This window comes from Theropithecus gelada, chromosome 6, assembly GCF_003255815.1.
Source record: "Theropithecus gelada isolate Dixy chromosome 6, Tgel_1.0, whole genome shotgun sequence".
Classification (NCBI taxonomy): Eukaryota; Metazoa; Chordata; class Mammalia; order Primates; family Cercopithecidae; genus Theropithecus; species Theropithecus gelada.
In genome coordinates this window covers 106,978,191-106,982,627 of record NC_037673.1, presented here as the reverse complement: position 1 = coordinate 106,982,627, position 4,437 = coordinate 106,978,191, and the positions used below count along the sequence as shown (strand labels likewise).

At 41.2% G+C, this 4,437-nt stretch overlaps 1 pseudogene; it reads left to right on the top strand.

Annotated features, from left to right (window-relative positions):
- Positions 1–1,556: 1,556 nt before the first annotated feature.
- Positions 1,557–4,013, top strand: LOC112627048 (annotated as a pseudogene).
- Positions 4,014–4,437: the final 424 nt, after the last annotated feature.

Here is a 4,437-nt window from a genome sequence, read left to right as displayed (position 1 = left end):
CCTTTCACACAAAGAACATTCATTGAAAAACAATTAAAGCAAATTAATAGCAATGTTGAATAAAGCTCAGAGTGTGAGTCTCCTGAATTTTTCTGTTAGTTTGCGATTGGTTTGTTTGTTTTACCATCTCTCTCTGCAACGAAGACATGCATTCATGATGGGAAATGTGCAGACACCATGACTTTTTTCCTAAGGAGGAGCAGGGGCCTTCCCAGTTTCACAGATTACACCTGGTAGGTAATTACCAACTCTGTATTTGGGTGAGATCGGCCCGTTTAAGCAACTAATCGCAACATGGAGTGATGGGAGCCTTAAGCCAAGGGCAGGTGTTCTCAATATGGACTGGAAAATAGAATCACGTGGGAAGCTTTTAAAAGGCTTGACTCTCAGGCCATACTGTAGACCAATTAAATGAGCGTTTTTTGAGTTAAGAACCAGACAGGTATTTTTTTAACTGCTTACATTATTTCAATTTAATCTGGGAAGTTAATACAAATATATTTCAATATTCAGCCAAGATTGAAAAACGCTGGCTGCCATAAGACTTTGTGGCCACAACAGTTAAACTAATCTAATCAGTTTTCCTCTGGCTCCTTCACAAAACAGTTTGTTCACCTGGAAACTTGCGCTCGCCTATAAGAAGTCATTTGCATTGCCTTGAAGATGATTTTCATTTTGCCGAAATTATCACCAATTAAAAGTCAAATACATAACCAAATTCTGATATTTAATGTTACTATTTGAATATATGTTTCTCATTTCTAAAATCAACTGGTAGGAAGTCAAACTAACATACCTGATAACAGAAAATAATAATCTCTTATTCGATGCTTGAAATTTAAGGGATTTCCGGTGAGGAGTCCTCACATGTTGGATGGTGTCGTCATCTACTGGCATAATGTGGTATTGCAGCTCATTCCTTAGATCCTGAGGACTCCAAGAGAGTAGTAAAGAGTGCCTCTGCCCAGAAGCGGTTTATCATTCACTCCAGCGAAACATACTTTTTCTGGGTGCAATACGTGGATTCCGCTATCCTCCAAGGAATCTTGGTTCTTACCTAAAGACTAGTACTAGTGACCAAAATCTAATGCCGTCTGTGAATATCGGAGTTAGTGTTCAATCAAATTGTGTTCTGATGTAGAAAAAATATTTGTGGAGAATAGACATACAGGAAAAAAAAATGTTTCGGAGGAAACTTTAAAAGCATTCTGTGGATTAAACTAAAATTTCAAAGAGTTATAAATTCAGAATATTAGGAGCCCTCCCTGCTCCTGATTTAAATTGTACTGAATAATGCTTGTGTTATAATCCAGCCTGTCTGGAGGACCCTATAACAAACGCTGAGATTCATCTTCCCAATATCCATTAGCCTCTTCCCCTTTACTAACAGCATTCAAATTTTGTTCCAAAAATAATTGTCCCAAGCTACAAAAACTCAACTAGCACCCCACGCCCTTCAGTTAGGGACCTCTACATGAAACAGTTCTCATCAATGGAATATTGATAACAACAGTCTGCTGGGAATTTCTGGGGAAAAATTTTGCTTACTGATAAACATGCAATTCTTCTTTATCCTGTCTGCCAGTAAAGTGGGCAAATGTAAAATAGGCGTCGTCAGGCCATTAGAACAGAAGCCACATGCTAAAGACAGGAAGGTAGGGAGGCAGATGGAGCCTGGAACAGCAGTGACTTCATGGACCTGCTACCCTAACTCTGGACTCCCTGTCTCCCTAAAGAAAGCCATTATAGACTGAATTTTGTCCCTGCGAAATTTATGTGAAGTCTTAACCCTTCATGTGACTGTATTTGAAGATAGGTCATTTTGGAAGTAACTAAGGTTAAGTGAGTCATGGGGTGAGACCCCAATCTGATCGGACTGGTGGTCTTAGAAGAAGAAAAAGAGATCTGAGGAACTGAAAAGAGCAGCGCCCATATCTTAGACTCCCTTGCCTCCAGAACTGTGAGAAATAAATTTCTGTTGTGTAAGTCACCCAGTCTAGAGTATTTAGTTACAGCAGCCTACACAGACTAAAAACAAACTCATCTGGTTAAGCCACTGTAATGGATTTTCTATTGCTTGCCTGTGCATTGTCCTCTGATGCAAAATGGGGTACCTGAAAGTGGGATGTTGCAATTAAAAGAAACAAAAATGTGAAATTTCCAGGAATATAAGGTAGAGAGGTAGACAGGTCTCATCCATTACAAGCTGCGAAGTTGATGACCTTTTTCATGTGGTTATTAAATATTTAATTTTTGTGCTTATTGTAGCTGCAGCATCAAGGGAAGTAATAGGAAAATTTAAAATGTGTGTGTTTCTTATTGCTGAGTTTTCCAAAGTCCTCCTTGAGAGAAGTGAATTCATACTAAAGCTAGTCATCCTGACAGCTAAGAGAGGTGTGTGGGCCTGTGGCCTGTAATCTAAGATGTCTGAGAAGCCTATATGATAAAAGTCTACCAGCTTTGGGAAGAAAACACATTGCTTTCCTACCTCAAACTGAAGCCTTTCATGTCAGAGCTGAAGCAGCAGCCCTAGCAGGGGCTGGTATTGGGTTCACAGCTGTCTCTTCCAGGTCTCTGCTGGACAAAGGAGCCATACCTGCTGGTAAATAGAGATTAAAGGGTGTTGCTTTTCCTCCAAATGTATGATTTCACATTGCTGATGACAGAAGGTAAAAGGAAAGACTACGTGTGAAAAATGAAGACCTGTGACCAGGAAACAATATTTCTCAGACCTTCATATTATGACTCCATACGATCTTTGGCTGTGGTTGCTCACATTGAATAGACTGAAAGTCTACTAAATTTTAGAAGGAACTGTATTTCTAAAGAAATATTAGGTCAGTAGAGGCACAAGGAGGAGGTAAGGTTGCAGACACCGCGGTGGGCAGCAGTTCACTCATCAGTGCCCATGGGCTTTGGTCCGTGCCTCAACCTGAAAAGGCAGGAAAGCTTTGACATGGAGAGGGAGCTGCTGCCGCCATAGTTCTGAGCTTCAGGTTGCTAGGACTTACCTCAAACTTGTATACTGAGGAGACTCAGATGTTGGCCTCAGCTCCTAGGATGAACTCAGCAGACAGACCTATGAGGACTCAGCAGACAGACCTATGAGGACTTCTATACTGAGACAAAGGAAACGATCCATCAGAAAGCAACATCTATTATCTTGAGCTTGGCAGCAAGGAAGAGGACAGGTATTGGAAACCCTGCTCTCTAAAAAGTTGACCAAAAGGTGACAAAGAAGCTGAAGGTGGGTGGTGGAGAGAGGTATAACATTCTATCCCCTCAATCTAGAAATATTGGTAAGAACCAATAGCAACTTAATAGAGGACCAAGGATCAGAATTCCCAGAAGACGATTCATAAGAAAAAAGAAAGAGGACATGGTTAGAACTCATCAGCAACTGCATAACAGGTCATGCAAAATGGGGGGAAGAATAAAAATTTCCCAAATAATCAAAATTGGAACTCTAGCTTATCAGGTCCCAGCTTACTTTTTTTTTCTTTATTTTATTTATTTATTTGTTTGTTTGTTTGTTTGTTTTGGAGACAGGGTCTCACTCTATTGCCCAGGCTGGAGTGCACTGGTGCCATCTCAGCTCACTTCAACCTCCGCCTCCCAGGTTCAAGAGATTCTCCTGCCTCAGCCGCCTGAGTAGCTGGGACTACATGTGCCCACCACCATGCCTGGCCACGTTTGATATTTTTAATAGAGACATGGTTTCACCATGTTGGCCAGGCTGGTCTTGAACTCCTGACCTCAAGCAATCCGCCCACCTTGGCCTCTCAAAGTGCTGAGATTACAGGCATGAGCCACTGCGCCCAGGCCCCAGCTTACTTTTTAAATCTCAAGCAAATCAGAACTATGCTGGAGTCAAATTTATTGAGCTGCCGTCACAAAGCCTTCTTCCCAAACCATCATTCCACTGGGTTCCTGTTTCCTTTATTCCTTCAGATAAGAAAAGAATGATATTTCAAATTAAAACCTTACTTAAAGTCAGGTATAAAATAAGATAAAGTACTGATGTTTAAATTTAGTTGCATTGCCGGGCATGGTGGCTCACGCCTGTAATCCCAGCACTTTGGGAGGCCAAGGCGGGCAGATCACCTGAGGTCGGGAGTTCGAGACCAGCCTAACTAACATGGAGAAATCCCATCTCTACTAAAAATACAAAATTAGCCAGGTGTGGTGGCACATACTTGTAATCTCAGCTATTCAGGAGGCTGAGGCAGGAGAATTGCTTGAACCTGGGAGGTGGAGGTTGTGGTGAGCCAACATTGCGCCACTGCATTCCAACCTGGGCAAGAGGAGCGAAACTCCATCAAAAAAAAAAAAAAATTAGTTGTGTTTACAGATAGCTGTCAGTTGGTCTGAAACAAATTCACCAGGGAATTAATCTATTAGTGTAGAATTGCTAATTATTGTAAAATATATAATTAG